This window comes from Vipera berus (genome assembly GCF_964194415.1).
Source record: "Vipera berus genome assembly, chromosome: W".
Classification (NCBI taxonomy): domain Eukaryota; kingdom Metazoa; phylum Chordata; class Lepidosauria; order Squamata; family Viperidae; genus Vipera; species Vipera berus.
The window spans coordinates 40,251,214-40,272,100 of NC_138210.1; positions in this window are offsets into that span (position 1 = coordinate 40,251,214).

Genomic DNA, 20,887 nt, shown 5'->3' on the forward strand with positions numbered 1-20,887 from the left:
CTGGTAGATGTGTTTCAAGAACATTTTGGTCAGTCGTTGGGCGGACTGGTGTCCTTTGCAGGCGATGAATTGAGCCTGCTTTGAACACAGATCTATCACAGTCCAGATGACTGTATTTCCTCTATTTTCAGGTAGATCTACTATAAATTCTATAGCAATTTCTTCCCATGGTTGAGAAGGTTCTGCCACCAGTTGCAATAATCCAGGGGTTTTCCCCAGAATTCTTTTCATGGTGGCACATACAGCACACCTCCGGACATAGTTTTCCGCATCCCATTTCAATCCTGGCCACAAGAATTGCCGTTGGATGAGGTGTAGAGTTTTTAAATACCCAAAGTGCCCAGCCTGTTTTATGTCATGGCCATATTGGAGAGCATTAAGGCAGAGGGTCTCTGGCAAGTATAACTTCCCCCCCTTGTAAGGCAAACCATCCCTACATGTTAGAGAGGTTTGATTGTCCTTGAACCATTGGTCAGTGAGGAGCTTTTGTTTTATTTTCTTTGCCCCAGGGTCATCAGGATTAGGGGCTCTTGGAGGTGGGACTCTGTGTGGCATGAGTTGAGAAGCAGTTTGTGGATTGAAGATAATTGCCTGATTAACCTCTTCATGCTGGCTTTTGTACTGGGGCACTCTGGATAGAGCAACAGCTAATACTTTTTTTTCCTCCCAGTATGTACTTTAGAGTGAAGTTAAAATGGTTAAAGTACTGTGCCCATCGCACTTGTTTCGGGGACAATTTGTGGGGAGTTTTCAGTGATTCTAGATTTTTGTGATCAGTCCACACCTCAAAAGGCACCTTGCTCCCTTCTAGATAGTGTCTCCAGTTTAATAGAGCCCAGCGGATTGCGAAAGCCTCCTTTACCCACACAGCCCACCTCCTCTCACACTCAGTGAATTTTTTCAAGATGTAGGTGCAGGGTTGTAGGGTCCCACTCTGGTTCTTTTGCAGTAGTACAGCTCCGACGGCCACGTCGCTGGCATCGGCTTGAATTACAAAGGGCTTCCCTGGGCAGGGATGCTTTAAGACTGGTTCAACAGCAAATAGTCTTTTTAAGTTCTCAAAAGTGGTCTGATAGCTCATAGTCCATGCTAGTGGTTGGCCCAGTCATGGTTTCCCTTCCTCTTTGCCTCTTTTTAGTAATTCAGTAAGGAGTAGGGTAATTTTGGCAAAGGAGGGGATGAATTGACGGTAGAAGTTGGCAAATCCTAGGAAGCTCTGGAGCTGCTTGTGAGTCTTTGGGGGCTGCCATTCAATTACAGCTTTTACTTTGGTTGGGTCCATTTCAATGCCTTCATTGGAAATTCTGTAGCCAAGATAATCTAAACAGGTCTGGTGAAACTCACACTTTGATATTTTGACATAAAGTTTGGCATTCAACAGTTTCTTTAACACTGTTCTGTTTCAGCCTACGACCGGCCCTGTTTGTGTGTCAGGGACAGCCCCTTTTTCCTTTTTACAGTCAATAGGCTGGCAAAACCCAACCCAAATTTATTTACAGTTCAAACAAAAAAGCAACAGAATATTTCCTTCAATAAATGAATCAAAATATCAAACAAGAGTCAACAAACAAGAGTTAATCAGAAGTATCAAGAACAGACCAGGATTCTCTTAGAATGTCTCCAAACGGTTGCCTTCAGCAACCAGCCCCGCCCACACCTTCCCCTTTTATTATCAGTCCCAAGGCATGGCTTCTCACTGCCTTCTCCTCCTTTCACTGAGTTGCCTTATTGATTTTCTCTGCTCTGCTCTGCTAGATTGCCTTCTGCTTCTAGCATCTCTGATGAGATTCAGCTGTGCCTCCTCTGAGTCTGACACCTCGTACTCACACAGCTGAGCCTCATGAGAAACATGACTGGAGGGGCCAGGCTGAGAGTCCTGCAGTGCATCAGAGCCTCCCTATGACACCAAAGGCTCTCCAAACCCCTCCTCCTCCTCAGATTCATCGGACTCAGCTGCTGGGAGCACAGGCTGACACTGAATCACAACAAACACTTCTCTCACTAGTTTTACGTGGTCAGTCATATTCATGCTGTATATCAGGATGTCATCAAGATACACCAGAACCCCTTTGTATAAATGGTTATATAGGACCTCATTAATCAGCTGCATGAAGACAGCCAAGTCTCCCTGTAGTCCAAACGTCATGACTTTAAATTGATACCTCCCCATGGGACAGTTAAAAGCAGTCTTCCACTCATCCCCCTCCTTTATCCTCACTCAGTAATATGCCTCTCTCAGGTCTAACTTAGTGAAGACACTCCCCTTTGCCACGTGGGTTAGTAAGTCCTTCAGGAGGGGGAGGGGGTATTTATTTTCCACACTCACCGCGTTCAGACCCTTATAATCTACGCAGACATGAAGCGACCTGTCTTTTTTCTCTTTAAACAACACCAGGGCTCCCACAGCAGACTTGGCCCATTCGATATATCCCCTCGCTAGGTTTTTGTCCACATATCACTGCATCTCCTCCATTTCAAGGGGGGAGATAGTGTACATTCTTGGTCATGGGAGTTTGGCTCCCAGGAACAGTTCGATGGAGCAATCATTGGGTTGGTGGGGAGGCAGAGCATCACATTCTTTCTCACTAAATGCCTCCGCTAGGTCCCGGTACTTGCTGGGGATAAGTGGCTTGCCTGGTTGCGATTAGGCAGCCATGTGCGCTATCTCATTGGGTGGGCTAAAGACTCCTGTAACATCTGTTGAATTAAGGGGGGGGTTGGGTCCTATAGGCAACCTCACAGTCCTCATTCCCTTCTCCCACCAGATAAATGGCTTCCATTTGTCCAACCAGACTAATCCTAGGATTACAGCGTCAGTCATTTTCGGACCCACCAGGAAACGAATGAACTCCCAGTGCTCACCTATTTCTAAACGTAGGGGTTCAGTCAATTGCATGACTAAAGTTCCTCCCATTAGGGAACTATCAGCTTGCTCAATTCTCATGGGTTTGAAGAGCAGCCTTGCTCGTATGCCCATTTTCATGGCAAATGACAAGCTAATAACGCACTGGGAGCATCCAGAGTCTACTAGCACTTTTAAATCCACCTGTGCCCCCGTCTTAGGGATTATGAGTTTGGCAGGTAGTGAGAAAGGTGGGATGTGTCGACTCACCATCGGGTCATTCTCTCCTTTGTCGTCGCTGTTGTGGGAGGGTAGAGCGGCGGTGGGTCTGGCTTGGGTCTCGGCACTCTCCTGTGTGGGGGAGATGACTTGGGCAACAGGATCCTGTGTGATCCTGTTGGATTTCTCTTTCGTTGGCTGCTGGGTGGGTTTCTTTCTCGCTGCTGGTCACACTCTACTCTACTGCTGAGGGTAAGGGACTGGGCAATTCGCTCCTCGATGTCCCTGTTGTCCACATTGGAAACACTTGATCGGTGGACCTGCAGGTGGCCTGGGATTTTCAGTAGCTGCAGCAGTTGGATGTTTTCAGGGGGGTGGCTGTTGTTTGGGTTGCTCTGGCCTCAACTCAGCTTCAGGTGGGGATGGCTTCTTATAGCGGGTGAGCTGAACGTCTAGTCTTATTGCTGCCTGGTACCATTCTTGCAGCTGATCAGGTACTGCTCGATAGATACAGGCCTGGGAGAGGTGGTCGTTTAGTACCTCTCTGAAGTGATGGATTAGGGATTCCTCGGGTCACCTCTCTATTCAACCAGCTATCTTGCGAAACTCTCATACGTATTCCAGTGCAGGCCTGCCAGCTTGCTTTATCTTGTGGACTTGTTCCTCCGCTTTGAAGCCAATGGATGGGTCCTCGAACCTTGCTCTCAGTCCTAGGAGGAAGAGATGGGGGTCCTCCAACTCGGGTGCTTGCTCATTATATAAATTGTTCAGCCACTCAGATGCTTCTCCTTCCAAGCTGGACACAATCACGTCAACCATAGCGGCTGGGTTCAGATAGAAATAGGCACAGCAGTTCAAGTGAGAGTGCACCTGGTTGAGAAAGAACATCAGCTTCTCCGGGTCCCCATCGAAGGTTGCTCTGAGAGGTGGCACCATCAATGGTTGCTGGCCTCCCCACTGAGGCTGTTGCACCCCCAGCTGTTGCTGCCCCCACATGGCAGTTGCTGCATCCCCAGTGGCTACAAGCCTCCCAATGGTCGCTGCAAGTTCAGGAGCTGTTGCCACCCCCATGGCTGTTGCTGCATTGCCAGAGGCTGTGGCATCCCCAGTTGCTGTATGACTCCCACCGGTCTCAGCGATGGCTGTAGTGACACCCCTAGTTGCTGTAGACCTCCCAATGGTTGCTGCATGGGCAGGGGCTGCTGCCATCCCCACTGCTGCTGCTGTACTTCCACTGGTTGCTGACCTCCTGGCGGCTGCATCACCCCAGGTTGTTTCAAAGCTCCCATCTGCTTCTGCATATTCGGGGGCTGTGGCCACCTCCAGCTCTGCTGCTGCTCTGGCAGAGGCTTCTGGGCCCCCACCTGTGGGGCTGTGGCATCCCCCATTGCTGTATGGGCCCTGGGCTGGTTGGTCAGTAAGCGACTCGGTCTGGGGATTGGCTGTCCTGGCGACAGCTCAGGCTCCTATCACGTCATCGGCGATCTGGGCTTTTGGAGGGGCAACAACTGGAGCTGTGTCTCTCTGTGGGGCTGGAGGTCCTGGTAGGTGGTTTCGAGGGCAGGGAGGCTGCCTGGTCTGCACAGGTGGGGCTGGAGGTTCCCCTTGTCAGGAGTTGGTGGCTGCCTCACTGATCATCATGATCGCTAGCGTATGGGGAATGGGAAGGTTGCTCTCCACTTCTCATCTCTAGCTCCTCAAATCTTTCCACCAACTTCACTTGTGGGAACGGCCAGAATTTGGTCTCTCAAGAATTTGGTTTTTCACCTTTCAGCCTTTCCATTCCTCCCTAGTTGGGCCTCTCTGTAGCTTCAGTGAGAGCACACTCTTCTGGCTGGGAGGGGGGCCTGGCATGTGGGAGGTTTGGGAAATGCTATGATAAAGACTTCACATACATCTTATGCTACCTTGTTTTTGTGTGATCTCATAAGCACCTGAGTATCCAATTATTTCTGTGTATCCTGTTTGTGTGAGACTGATGTAGTTTTTGTAATATTGGAGGTGAATAAAAGTTCAGCGGGCAGTGCTCTCCGGAGTTCTTTTTGGAGACGAGGCTCCAAATGTTTGAGATAAGCTTGCATAACGTGTAAATCTTTGGCATTGAAGGTAGAGGTGTGAGATCGTTTAACAAAAAGCGAACGGCATAATGCCAGCAAAGAGGGAATACATTGAATACAGCAACACAAACTAATCAATATAACTATAGTTAAAATACCATAAACAAATAAATGCTTAAGCCAAGCAAAATCCGGTAGCCAAGATGTAAGCCACTGCCAAATACCCCATCCTTTACCCTGACGAATTTGGTGAACTAATGTGTGCAAAGCAGATATATGGTTACGAATGGCATTGGAATTATCAGTTATATTAAAACAGCACATTTCTTCCACTGCTTCACACCCTGTATTATGTAAAAGCATAAGATAATCTATAGCAGCCCTATTTTCTAAAATAGCATGGCGTAACTCCTTCTGTTCATCATTTAACTGTGCAATAGCAGAGGAAGTATGGTTCAAGGCTTTAGCTACAAGACATGCAAGAGAATTAATATTTCTGCTCTTTCTAGCAGCCAAAGCACGAGGAACAAACAAAGCTAGTGCTAAAATTTCCTCCTTGTTGAAAAGACGTGTGGAAGAATCACAGGTGGAGTCTAACTCATCGCCACTGTACGCACGCCTTTTACGATTGACAGGAGATGCTTGCCTGATGGTTTTTACTGTCAGGCATGATGAGCGCTAGACGGCTCAAACAACAGAAGGTTGGACTGGACAGATTGGCCGGAATATAATTAAATGTTCTCTGTCCACATGAAAAAAACCATCCACTTGGAAGAGGAATGTGACCTAGAGTGAAGGATACATTAACAATCGGAACACAATTAGTCAAAGCTGAATCACCAAAATTATAACAGTTATGGGTACAATTAATGATTCTAGCACAAGTGATATTCTCGTGGTGAATAACATTTGGAGTAATAATAGAAAAAGCATTTTTCTTAAGTTTATAAGTGGGAGAGCCCCAAGAATACATAGTATCATAAGTAGTAGATATATTAAAATTGGCAAAAAGAGTATAATTTTGAATAATAGTAGCTGGAGCACAGACAGGAACAATGCAAGAGCTAATAACTTCATGAGCAAAAGCAGACATTTTTAAGCAAAAATTACTCTGACCAGAAATATTGGCCAGTTGTAGCCACAAATTAAATTGTCCTCTATTTGCTAAATCTTCATGAATTCCTACAACTGAAAAAATAAAAATCAAAAAACACAGCAACAGTCCAAGTGCTGAATTGATGTTAAGTCGTGCAATAACTGCCGACAGGAATAGTTCTGGAGTCGGCTCTAGCTGTGCGATAGTAAGGTCACAAAGGGCATCTGCGCTGAGTGTTTTTAACATTCCCCATGTTACTGGTGGCTGAGTTCCTGCTGGCCGTGAAGGTCTTTTACGCCTTCGTGGCGTTTCACCCATCGGGTTCGAGTTCAATATCAGGGTTGGAGTGAACTCTGGGAGTGGACTGCTCAGCCTCTGGTGCCAGCTCATGTTTGGCTCGGAATGGCTTCACACACCTGGCAGGCACCCACACCGGTCCTGTAGGAGTAAGAATAGATGCAAAACCCCTTTCCCAAGTAATCAATTCAGCTGGTCCCTTCCAGGTTGGCTTGGGCAGCTCCTTATATAGCACTTGTGGTCGCTCCAGGGGGAGCTCCTTCCTAAAATGTCTCTCTGCAGGAGTATAAGCTTGATTAGTGATAGTTAAATGATTCAAAGTAAACAACAATACTGGAATTAAGGTTTTAAGATCTGAGGGAGTAATTCCCCTTTCTTTTGAATGTATAAACAACAAAGCTTGAAATGTACCATGTGCACGTTCCACTATAGCTTGGCCTGAGCTATTGCATGGAATGCCATGTCGGAGAGAAATATCCCAAGTTCTGCAAAATTGAGAAAAAGCATTAGAAGTATACGCAGGAGTATTGTCAGTCTTTAAGACAAGTGGTCGTCCCATGACAGCCATGGCAGTGAGAAGGTGCTGAATAACAGGAGAGGCAGTTTTGCTGCGAAGGGGGGTAACCCACACATCTGTTCCTCTTGGATTAACAGCATCAAAGGGAAAAGAGAGGGGGGAGGAAGAGCAAGGAGGACAGGCTGAGATAATATCACAAGCCTGAGAAAGTGGAATGTTAAAGGTAGCACGAAGAGATTTAGCATTCTGGTGAAAAAAGGAATGGCTAGTTAAAGGGTCAGTAAAAAGTGGAGCCATCTTAAGAGAATGTAAAGCAGCGTCTGGTCTGTGGTTGCCATCAGAAATAGTATCAGAAAAACCTGTATGGGAGCGAATGTGAGCAACAAAAAATGGAGTAGTTCGGTCACGCAGAAGAGTTTGAAAAGTTAGGAATAAAGAAAGTAAATTACAATCCAAAAGTGGAGACAGGTAAGCAAAGGCAATATGATTAAAAAGATTGTCCACAACAAGATTAAAAGGAATCATGTAATTTAAAGGCTAAAATCACTGCAGAAAGTTCAGCACGCTGAGCTGAGGTTTGAAAAACTGTGAACTTAGTTTGCCATTTTCCATTAATTAGCCAAACAACCACCTCACGGGTATGAGATCCATCTGTAAATAAAGTAATAGCAGTAGGAAGAGGGGTAGAAACCTGTGCAGATTGAAAAACAAAAGGTAACAAAATCAAACGTTGGTCCTTGGGGGTAAAGGAAAATAAATAAAGGTTATTCTTTTATAAATGGTACCAAATGGTACCAAATGGTACCAAATGTAACACCAAATGTAACACCAATGAATTGTATCAAATGTAACACTAAGATGTGGGGGCCATCTATTTCCTGCTTAGACAGAGAATTCACACATGGTAATCAACAAAGTTCTTTTGAAATGTTAAAAAGGATACTCACCTCAAGAAGGTGAGTAAAACAAGATAGTGTAGTGACGGATGTAAGGAAGTTGTTACAATAAGTCTTTTGGAAGTAAAGGTTCAAAGAAGATCTTTTTGACTTCAAAGACTAACTTAAGTTTCTTAAGGGGGGGCATGTATCGAGAAAAGAAAGTATAAATGCTTGCTTTGAAACTTGCTCAGCGCGCTCTTCGAACCCAATCCAACTTGGGAAGGGTCTAAGAGGCCACGTTTGCAAACGTCTTCTTTCTTTATTAATTTCTTTGTTATTTTCAATTTCTTTTCAATAAATCTTTGTTTTTGTTAACCAGACTTGTCTTTGAGTTGTGAGTATCAAATTTTGGGTTTTTAAATCTCACAGGGGGGTTAAACAATACAGCTCCCACATAATCTACAAAAGCAATCGCAAAAGCATTAGACATTTGCAGAAAAAAATCATGCTGATCCTTAGTGCAAGTCAAGTGAAAGACTAAAGGATGAAAGCCAGAATATAACACCTTAACGGAAAATACATTTTTAGCTGATGTGTGTAGCAAATACAACCATTCTACAATGCAGATAGATTTAAGCGTTTCAGGAAAAAATAAGATAGCAGTTGGCTGCAAAGGAGTATGAAAAAGGGCTGCTGACATTAATCCTAAAACAGGGGCTCTGTTAACCATAACTTTGCGAAGGGCAGAATTGATTTGATGAAGGCAATGCCGCATTGCCGGGGAGACTGGAATCTGCGCGTCAGGGGTTAAATGACCTTGCAAGGCAATAAAAAGTGGACGCAACAAAGCAGTAGTTAACCCTAAAAATGGTCTAGCCCAGTTCAGATGTCCTAAAAAGCTTTGCAATTGTACCAGAGTAAAATGAGATGGAATGCACAGAGTTGAAACAAAAGGAGAAAAAGAAGATTGAAGCATCCGAAGACCTAAATATAAAAAGGGAGGTTTATTTTGAACCTTCTCAGGGGCAATGACAAGTCCCGATTTAGCCAAGATTTCCTGTAAGGTTAATAAGCAGTTAACAGGTAAAGGCTTTCCAGTTAGCAAGTTATCATCCATAAAATGGTAAGCAAAGCATTTTTTGTCTTTGGCTGGATGAACTACAGCTGCAAGAGCTGTAGCTAAAAGTTTTGTCTTATGAGATTCAGTTTCAATGTTCTGACACAAATCAATCATTGGAGCAATAGTAGTCTCAGGTTTGGAATCAATTGCTTTCAGGGCTGTTTTGCAGTTCTGATTAGTATTTTCAAATGCCAATTGTTTCATCAGAATGTCAGCAACAGCTTCATTTTGAGCCTTCTCAGGAAGAAGCTCTTGGGTGAAACTGCTTTGCAACCCATTTTCTGTAACACTTCCTTTCAGCTCTTTGTGAACTGCAGATGGAACAGACTCATGGACTTGCTGATTTTGAGCATTTTGGACCACGGGGCAGACAGCCATTAATGGCAATGCCTCCTGGACGTCCTCTGAATTTCCAGAGACCAATGCAGACTGCACCATTTGCTGAAAAGCAGTCTGTGTTTGAGGCTGAGGAGAGTCCGAATTTTGCTGACTCTCAGAGCTCCACTGCCGTGAAGAATTATTATGAGACAGTGGTGGCTGAAAGTCTGGGGGATACAGGATTGGTGCCTCAGGAATTATTAATTTTGGAGGATACAAGATTGGTGCCTCAGGAATTATTAATTTTGGAGGGTATAAGAGAGGATTGGACCACTCAGTAATAGCTTTATAGCAGAGTTGCCAAGTGTGTAGTACTGATACTGGAGTGGTTACAGCCTGATGCAGATTTTTCCCAATTTCTTGCCAATCATAGGGACTAAAAGACCCATCTGCAGGATACCAAGGGCATAACTTACCAATAATCTTAACCAGCTCTTCTACATCCTCTTTATAAACTTTAACTGTTTGCATAGTCCTTGTCAACAAATTCCAAAGGTCAGATACCTGTTTTTTTCCTGTCCTGTTGAAAGAGAAGTCCCCATACTTACCTCGTTGATTCCTTAGACGGAATGAAAAGTTGAACGCGTTCGTTTAGCTCCTGCCGAGCGAAGGTAAGCCAGAAGTTACAGTTGGCCTCACAGCCTTACACGCGGGGACACCAGATGAAGGGAAAAGAAAATCAGACGAAGGGAAAGGAATTCAGACCCGGGTCGATAGAGTTCTTTTTGGAGACGAGGCTGCCTGGCTGGTTCAGGACAACTCTATCGACCCGGGTCTGAATTCCTTTCCCTTCGTCTGATTTTCTTTTCCCTTCATTCACTGACTGACTACGGGCTGCAGACAGGTACTTCCACTCACCCGAGTCCTCAGCGGTAGATGATTTTGTGGTTCTCCATCGGTCTGGGGAACGCGACATGTGGGAATCTGTTCCTAGCAGCTCCACCTCTCCTCCCTTTGAAGCACTTGAGGGTGGCAAGGCTGTCTCGAGGCGTTTGGAGTCTTTGCTGGGTAGGGTCCATTCCGACGACCAGATCAGCTATTCTCGTGGCTTGGGCTTTGCCCCCAGCTGGGAGACCTGAAAAAGTTCCTTTTCCACCCTCTGGGGTAGCAGCCGCTGTTGGGGTGCTGGTTTCAGGCGTTTTCTCTTTCTCAATGCTGAGATCTTCCCAAATCTTTGTTGGCTTATCCCTCGATTCTAGGGACAGCGACTGAGGCTTGGGACCCCAAGATAGTTAGGGAAAAGTTTTAGTTTTTGCCTTAATGTCATGGTTCTGACAGATGAAACTCTTCAAAAGAACTTTGAGGCATTGTTTACCTTAAAGGATCTTTTATTCAAGTAGCATAATATCGGCACTTACATAATTGAGGCCAAAAACTGAATTCCCCTCCCCTGGGCACATAGTATCAAAGCACAATTCCCTCCTCCAATTAACAGCCATAAATCACATTCCCCAATTAGCTTGAAGCACAGGCTTCCTCTCCAGCTCTCCAGCTCGCCAATTCTTTATCAGCTCTGAGTCCAATAACCTTGATTCTCATGCTAGGTTTTAGTGTTGTTATGTCTAGCTGGACTCTCATTCACATCCCCCCTCCCAACATCATCTAACTCTAAAAGCGAAAGGAAAAAAGTGGCAACATTTCCATCTGTTGTCAATGCAAAAACATCCAATGTTAGTAGCATTGCCATATTCTATAAGGGAGGTTTGGAGGGTAGGATCTAAATTTAATACTGAAGTTCAAAGCCTGTACATTAAGAAATTAAAGAAAAAGATGCATTAGAAAGTTTTGATTCTAGAAAAGTGTTTAAAGAAGGTTTAGCATTTTTAAAAAGGGGTGAAAAAATATTTTCTCAGTAAGGTCAAAGAATTCGAAAGAATATAGTGAACTTTGTTAATAAAAATGGTGATAGTTCACAAAGATTATTAGGTGCAAATAGAAATACATACTATTTCCATAGGAAGGAAGATGAAACAGGAATGGTTAAATTGATCATTTTATTTAAAGAGGAGAATATATTTGAGTATGCTTTTGATTTGGATACCACTTTGGATTTTGTGCTTGTGAAAAAGGAAAGCTGGTTTTGATTTTGTCAATCAGATAGATTTGTCATTATAGAAATGGGTAGTTATATATTACTGTGTAAAAGCAAAAAGTTGAGGCTGGAGTGTTTTTATCTTGTACTGTGCTAAAAAGAGTCGGACGTCAATGCCTTTTTTTTTCTTTTTTCCCTTGTACCTCACACCTTCTTTTCCCCTGTTCTTTTCCTTCCCTTAATTCCTTCTGTTTCCTATTTCTATTTTTCTTTGTATTTTATATATTAAATAAATAAATAAAGTAAAAATAATGGATTGGCTAGAACAGAGTTACCCAACCTTTCTGGCTTTATGGACCAGCGGGAGTGGGGGGGAGAGGGGACGGTTCTGTGCGAGAGGCCGGCAAGCATGCACGTGCGCAGCTCCATTTGCACAAGTGGTGTGTACACGTGCCCACTGCTCACAGAAATGGTTTGTGCATGCACGTGCTCGCCCATGTGCAGCTGCAGCCCAGAGGTTGGGGACCCCTGGGCTAGAAACTATACTTTCTTTTTAGAGAGACATAAATCCTTTTTGAGAATTTATATGATATGGACATCAAAGAATTTGACAAATAAGATTTAAAAATCTTAAAATATTGGGGGTACAATGTTAGAACAACAGAAGAAAAAGATTTAGGTGTGCTCACAGCAGTTGACTGCAAAATCAGCAAACAGTATGGCCACGTAGCTGTGAAGGCCAGCAAAATTCTGCAATGCATCACTAGAGGGAGCACCAGCAGGAAGAGGGAGGTCCTAATCCCACTATATAGGACTTAACCACTGTGCCACCAGGGCTCACCAGTTATGAGGGGTCATCTCATTCAACACAATTGTGGGGGGAAAAATCTCAAAAGAAGATGCAAATAATACTGGATGAAATTAAAAGAAAAGAGAATGAACTACAGAAAACACCAAGATATCTAAAGATTTTATATCAAGTTCCTACACCAGCAATTATCTATGTTGACTGTATGAGAAATACAGTCTGGGGTGACTGTAAACCCATTTAGGGTCCCCTGGCAGGGCAAAACCATCCATGGGGTGTGGAGCCCTGCAATCCCTCAGCTGCGTCACTATGACACAAGACCGGAAGTCCCTAGTCCTTTTCTCTAGACTAGCCAAACCCAAATCCTGCAACTGTTCTTCATATGTTTTAGTCTCCAGGCCTTTACTCATTTTAGTTGCTCTTCTCTGCACTTTTTCCAAAGTCCCAACATCTTTTTTGTAGTGTGGTGATCAAAACTGGATGCAGTATTCCAGGTATGGTCTTACTAAGGTCTTATAAAGTGGTACTAATACCTCATGTGATTTTGATTCTATGCCTCTGTTTATAGAACCAAGGATTGTATTAACATTTTTTGGCTGCTGCCACACACTGCTGCATCATGGGCAAGTGATTGTCCACTAGAACTCCAAGGTGCCTCTCACAGTTACTGTTTTTGAGCCAGGCTTCACCTAATCTGTACTTGTAATTTTGGTTTTTCTTGCCTAGGTATAAAACCTTGCTTTTCTCCACATTAAATTTCATTTTGTTGGAGAGGGTCCATTGTTCAAGTCTGTCAAGAACCTTTTGGATCCTGAGCTCGTCTTCTGGGGTGTTAGCTATTCCTGCCAGCTTAGTGTCATTTGCAATTTTGATGAGTTCCCCTTCTATTCCCTCATCTAAGTCATTTATTTTTTTATGTAAATTTTATTGGTTTTTATAAGGGTGGGGAGGAAAATGAAGGGATAGGGTGTGGGGTTGGGATAGCAGGAAAGTTGGGGGAGGGGTTGGGGTTTCCCCCAATTACATTCAATATTTAGCAAATAGCATATTGTCTGGGTTGATATATATCAATAGAAGTAGCAAGAATAATGATTGATAACAATAATAGATATAGCAAATTATAGTAAACAATGTTAAGTTTTCAATCTATAATATTTTTCTTAGTAGAATAAGGTCAAACATAAGTATCACATTCCTTTCTTTCTAATTCTTTTGTCTAGCCATTGATAAAATTTATTCCAGGTTCTATAGTAGACTAAATGCTCTTTTTCTTTAATCTCTAAAGTTAATCTATCAATTTCTGCACAGTCTATTATTTTCTTAATTAACATTTCTTCAGTTGATAAACTCTCATTTTTCCAATATTGGGCATACATAATTCTCACTGCTGTTAATACATGTAATATTAAATACCCAGTCTCTTGATCATAATTTGTTGTTGTTGTTGTTAGTTGCGAAGTCATGTCCGACCCATCGCGAAGTCCTGTCCTCTACCATCTTCTGGAGTCCATTTAAGCTCACGCCTACTGCTTCAGTGTGTTGTGATTCAGGGTCAGCCTGTGGGTTCGGCAGTTGGGTCGGACGACTCAGAGGAGGAGGGGGGTGTTGAAGATCTTGCTGATGATAGCCCTCAGGCAGGCCCCTCCCACTTGGTCACCATGGAGACCCAGCTGTGTGAGCCTGACAGTGTGGATGAAGATGACCCACAGCTGGCCCTGTTCAAGGACGCCCGACGCAGGAGGCAATCAAGTAGGAGTAAACAGAGGAAGGCTGTGGGGCTTCTCGGAAGGAGGCAGAGAGAGGCCACGCCCTGAACTCTTGATAAAGGGAATGTGTGGGGGAGGGCTGGTTTGCTGAAAGCAACCGCTCAGATAGTGTTTCAAAGCTCCTGTATCTTGGTTCGTGTCTTGTTTGTTTTTTGTAGTCATAAATTTGGCAGACGTACTTCCAGCCTATTGCTGTTTGTAAAGGGGTTGCCTTTTCTGCAGGGCCGGTAGCAGGCTGGTACAGAACAGAGTGACTCCATCCAGCCACCTCATTCTCTGTCGCCCCCTTCTTCTATTGCCCTCAATCTTTCCCAGCATTAGGCTCTTCTCCAGTGAGTCCTTCCTTCTCATTAGGTGGCCAAAGTATTTGAGTTTTAGCTTCAGGATCTGGCCTTCTAAAGATCAGTCAGGGTTGATCTCCTCTAGGACTGACCGGTTTGATCGCCTTGCAGTCCAAGGGACTCGCAGGAGTCTTCTCCAGCACCATAGTTCAAAGGCCTCAATTCTTTGGCGCTCAGCCTTTTTTATGGTCCAACTTTCACTGCCATACATTGCAACTGGGAAGACCATAGCCTTGACTATACGCACTTTTGTTGACAGGGTGATGTCTCTGCTTTTTAGTGTGCTGTCTAGATTTGCCATGGTTTTCCTCCCGAGGAGCAAGCGTCTTTTAATTTCTTGGCTACAGTCCCCATCTGCAGTGATCTTGGAGCCCAGGAAAATAAAATCTTTCACTACCTCCATTTCTTCCCCATCTATTTGCCAGGAATTGAGAGGGCCGAATGCCATGATCTTGGTTTTCTTAATGTTAAGTTTCAACCCAGGTTTTGCACTCTCCTTCTTCACCCGCAACAAGAGGCTCTTTAGTTGTTCTTCACTTTCTGCCATTAGAGTGGTATCATCTGCATATCTTAGGTTGTTGATATTTCTTCCGGCAATCTTAATTCCAACTTTTGATTCATCTAGCCCTGCCTTTCTCATGATGTGCTCTGCATATAAGTTAAATAGGCAGGGCGACAGTATACAGCCTTGCCAGACTCCTTTCCCAATTTTGAACCAATCAGTGGTTCTGTGTCCAGGTCTCACTGTTGCTTCTTGGCCCACATATAGGTTTCTCAAGAGACAAATAAGATGGTCTGGTACGCCCATCTCTTTAAGAACTAGCCACAGTTTGTTATGATCCACACAATCAAAAGCTTTGGCATAGTCAATGAAGCAGAAGTAGATGTTTTTCTGGAACTCTCTAGCTTTCTCCATGATCCAGCGTATGTTGGCAATTTGATCTCTAGTTCCTCTACCTCTTCGAAATCCTGCCTGTACGTCTGGTAGTTCTTGATCCACATACTGCTGGAGTCTAGCTTGTAGGATTTTAAGCATAACTTTACTATTATGAGAAATTAGTGAAATAGTGCGATAGTTTGAACATTCTTTGGCGCTGCCTTTCTTTGGAATTGGAATGTAAACTGACCTTTTCCAATCCTGTGGCCACTGTTGAGTTTTCCAAATTTGCTGACAAATTGAGTGTAGCACTTTTACTGCATCGTCTTTTAAGATTTTGAATAGCTCAGCTGGAATACTGTCACCTCCACTAGCTTTGTTGTTGCTCAGATTTTATTTATTTATTTTATTTATTAATTTAATTTGTATACCGCCCTTCTCCCGAAGGACTCAGGGCGGTGAACAGGGCAATACATATTAAAAAACAAGATACAAAAATTAAAAGCGATTAAACAACAATGCCCATGAATAAGTTAGTACACATTAAAAAAGTTAAAACAGATTTATAAAACCCAACCCCATCCCATCAGGCCAGGCCAGCTTGTTCAAAAAGGTAGGTTTTGAGATCGCGCCGGAAGGAGCGGAGGTTAGGCGCCATCCGGAGCTCGACCGGAAGATGGTTCCATAAATCCGGCGCACCCACAGAGAACGCCCTCCCCCTGGGGGCCACCAGTCGACATTCTTTGACCGGTGGCACCCTGAGGAGGCCCTCTCTGTGGGAGCGTACTGGGCAGAGGGAAGTTGACGCCGGCCGCAGGTGCTCCCCAAGGTATTCCGGACCCATGCCAGATTTTCTAAGGCCCACTTCACTTCACATTCTAGGATGTCTGGCTCGAGGTCAGTGACCACCTCATTGTGATTATCAGGGACATTAAGCTCATTCCTGTATAGTTCTTGTGTGTAATTTTGCCACCTCTTCTTAATCTCTTCTGCCTCTGTTAGGTCCCTGCCATTTTGGTCCTTTATCATGCCCATTTTTGCATGAAACCTTCCCTTCATCTCTCCAATTTTCTTGAAAAGATCTCTGGTCCTCCTTATTCTATTGTTTTCTTCTATTTCTTTGCACTGTTCATTTAAGAAGGCATTCTTATCTCTTCTAGCTATTCTCTGGAATTCTGCACTCAATTGGGTGTATCTTTCTTTTTCTCCCTTGCCTTTCGCTTCCCTCCTTTCCTCAGCTATTTGCAAAGCTTCCTCAGACAGCCATTTTGCTTTCTTGCATTTCTTTTTCTTTGGGATGGTTTTGGTTGCTACCTGTTCTACAATGTTGCAAACCTCTGTCCATAGTTCTTCAGGCACTCTGTCTATCAGATCTAATTCCTTAAATCTATTTGTCACCTCTACTGTATATTCAACAGGGATATAATTTAATTCATACCTGAGTGGCCTAGTGCTTTTCCCTACTTTCTTCAGTTTAAGCCTAAACTTTGCAACGAGAAGCTCATGGTCTGAGCCACAGTCAGCTCCTGGACTTGTTTTTACTGAGTGTATAGAGCTTCTCCATCTTTGGCTGCAGAGCACATAGTCAATCTGATTTCTGTGTTGACCGTCTGGTGATGTCCATGTGTAGAGCCGTCTCTTGGGTTGTTGGAAAAGAGTGTTTGCTATGACCATCGTATTCTCTTGACAAAATTCTATCAGCCTGTGCCCTGCTTCATTTTGTACTCCAAGACCAAACATGCCTGTTATTCCAGTTACCGTTTGGCTTCCTACTTTAGCATTCCAATCCCCCATGATGATAAGAACATCATGAGTCCTCCGGGAGAAGGGCGGTATAAAAATTCAATAAATAATAAATAATAATAATAATAATTTTTGGTGTTAGTTCTATAAGGTGCTGTAGGGCTTCATAGAACCGGTCAATTTCATCCTCTTCAGCACCGGTGGTTGGGGCATAGACTTGGACTACTGTGATATTGAATGGTTTGCCTTGGATTCGAACTGAGATCATTCTGTCATTTTGAGGATTGTATCCCAGTATTGCTTTTCCTACTCTTTTATTGACTATGAAGGCTACTCCATTTCTTCTGAGGGATTCTTGCCCTCAGTAGTATACCTGATGGTCATCTGAATTAAATTCACCCATTCCTGTCCATTTTAGTTTGCTGATACCTAAGATGTCAATGTTCAGTCTTGTCATCTCTTGTTTGACCACGTCCAGCTTTCCTTGATTCATGGATCTTACATTCCAGGTTCCTATGGAGAGAAAATCTTTACAGCATCGGACTTTCCTTTCACCACCAGACACATCCACCGCTGAGCGTCCTTTCGGCTTTGGCCCAGTCGCTTCATTCTTTCTGGCGCTACTAGTACTAGCCCTCTTCTGTTCCCCAGTAGCATATTGGATGCCTTCCGACCTGAGGGGCTCATCTTCCAGTGTCATATCATTTTGCCTTTTGGTACTGTCCATAGGGTTTTCATGGCAAAGATACTGGAGTGGGTTTCCATTTCCTTCTCCAGTGAATCACGTTTTGTCAGAACTCTCTGCTATGACCTTTCCGTCTTGGGTGGCCCTGCATGGCATAGCTCATAGCTTCATTGAATTACGCAAGCCCCTTCGCCATGACAAGGCAGTAATCCATGAAGGGGTTATCATAATTGGGATCTATCATTCCTAACAAGAACAATTCTGCTTTAAATTTTATTTGTTTTTTAACCATCTTCTCCAACCATAAATGTATCTTAAGCCAGAACCTTTTAGCTTTAGAACATGTCCACCAGAGATGATAATAGGTACCTGGTCTTTGGCTGCATTTCCAACAAACATTTGGAGTATTTTTAAACATTTTTGCTAGTCTCACTGCTGTCATGTGGCATCTATAAAACATTTTATACGAATTTTCTTTATATGATACAGCTTTAGTTAATCTAATATTTCTATCCCATAACTTCTTCAAGTTCTGTAGTGTGACCAACATTTTTTGCCCAAATTATCATTGTTTCTTTAACTTGTTCTTCCTCCATCTTTAGATTAAGCAGAAACCTGTAAAGTTTTTTAATCAGCTTCTCATCTGTTTTTAACAATATACGATCGAGTTCTGTTTGTTCATTGTAGAGCCCCAATGTTTTCAAGTCTTTTTCATATCTTGTTTGAATTTGTAAGTATGGCCACCATGCTAAATCAATACCTTGTTGATATAGGTCTTGTCTAGATTTCAATCTACCTTCATTATCCAATAAGTCCTTATATGTTACAAGTTTATCATAATTACGTTTGGGTAAGCAAAAGCTTCCATTGTTGAAAGCCATTCAGGTATCTTAATATACGTTTTTTCCTTTATTTTTTCCCATTTAAGAGAAGTGTGTTTCTTAAAATATCTATGGGCTTTATTCTTCCCATACCATAAGAAGGCATGCCAGTCGATATGCAGGTCATGCCCCTCAAGATATAATAGTCTTTTATCTCTGAGTGTTATCCATTCTTTAATCCACATCAGAATAGCTGCTTGGTAATACAACTTCCAATCTGGGAGTCCCAGTCCTCCCCTTTCTCTAACGTATTGTAACATTTTAACTTTAATTCGTGCTTTTTTCCCTTGCCAAATAAATTTCAATATTATGGTGTTCAGTTCATCAATGAAAGCTTTTTCTAATTTTACAGGAATGGTTTGAAATAGAAAAAGTATTTTCGGTAAAATGTTCATTTTAATTGTAGCTATTCTCCCCAGCATTGAAAGTTGGAGGTTTTTCCAGTTTTCTAAATCCAGTTTTATTTGTTTTAGTAATTTTATGTAGTTATCCTCTTTTATTGTTGCACATCTTGCTGTTAAGTAAATTCCCAAATACTTAACTTTTTTGGCTATTTGAAGGTTTGTTTTTTTTCAAGTTGCATTTTCTGTTTTTCTGTTAAGTTCTTTTTCAAAACTTTAGTTTTTTCTCTATTTATTATCAAACCTGCTACATCACCATATTGTTCTATTGTATCCAGCAATTTCGTGTTCGTTTCCAAAGGTTCTTCCAATATAAAAACCAAGTCATCTGCAAATACTTGTAATTTATATTTTTCACCCTTTATCTCTAGTCCTTTAATCTCAGAGTCTTGTCTAATGTTTCTGTTCAATACTTCCAAAGTTAGTATAAATAGTAGTGGGGATAAAGGACATCCCTGTCTTGTGCCCTTTTTAATATTAAAGTTTTTTGTATGGTCTCCATTAACAATTCTTCTAGCAGTCTGTTTATCATAAACTGCATGGATTGCATTCATAAAGTTTTCCCCGAAGTCCATTTAGGCAGGTTGCTGGAACATACAGGTGAAGCTCGAAAAAATAGAATATCGTGCAAAAATTCATTTATTTCAGTAATGCAACTTAAAAGGGGAATCTAATATATGAGGTAGACTCATTACATGCAAAGCAAGATAGTTCAAGCCCTGATTTGTCATAATTGTGATGATTATGGCTTACAGCTCATGAAAGCCCCAAATCCACAATCTCAGAAAATTCGAATATTGTGAAAAGGTGCAATATTCTAGGCTCAAAGTGTCCCACTCTAATCAGCTAATTAAGCCATAACACCTGCAAAGGGTTCCTGAGCCTTTAAATGGTCTCTCAGTCTGGTTCAGTAGGAATCACAATCATGGGGAAGACTGCTGACCTGACAGTTGTGCAGAAAACCATCATTGACACCCTCCATAAGGAGGGAAAGCCTCAAAAGGTAATTGCAAAAGAAGTTGGATGTTCCCAAAGTGCTGTATCAAAGCACATTAATAGAAAGTTATGTGGAAGGGAAAAGTGTGGAAGACAAAGGTGCACAAGCAGCAGGGATGACCCCAGCCTGGAGAGGATTGTCAGGAAAAGGCCATTCAAAAGTGTTGGGAACTTTTACAAGGAGTGGACTGAGGCTGGAGTCAGTGCATCAAGAGCCACCACACAGAGACAGATCCTGGACATGGTCTTCAAATGTCGTATTCCTCTTGTCAAGCTGCTCCTGAACAACAAACAACGTCAGAAGCGTCTTACCTGGGCTAAAGAAAAACAGACCTGGTCTGTTGCTCAGTGGTCCAAAGTCCTCTTTTCTGATGAGAGCAACCTTTGCATCTCATTTGGAAACCAAGGACCCAGAGTCTGGAGGAAGAATGGAGAGGCACACACTGCAAGATGCTTGAAGTCCAGTGTGAAGTTTCCACAGTCTGTGTTGATTTGGGGAGCCATGTCATCTGCTGGTGTTGGTCCACTGTGCTTCATTAAGTCCAGGGTCAACGCAGCCATCTACCAGGAGATTTTGGAGCACTTCATGCTTCCTTCCGCAGACGAGCTTTATGGGGATGCTGACTTCATTTTCCAGCAGGACCTGGCACCTGCCCACACTGCCAAAAGCACCAAAACCTGGTTCAATGACCGTGGGATTACTGTGCTTGATTGGCCAGCAAACTCGCCTCACCTGAACCCCATAGAGAATCTATGGGGCATTGCCAAGAGAAAGATGAGAGACATGAGACCGAACAATGCAGAAGAGCTGAAGGCCGCTATTGAAGCATCCTGGTCTTCCATAACACCTCAGCAGTGCCACAGGCTGATAGCTTCCATGCCACGCCGCATTGAGGCAGTAATTGCTGCAAAAGGGGCCCAAACCAAGTACTGAGTACATATGCATGCTTATA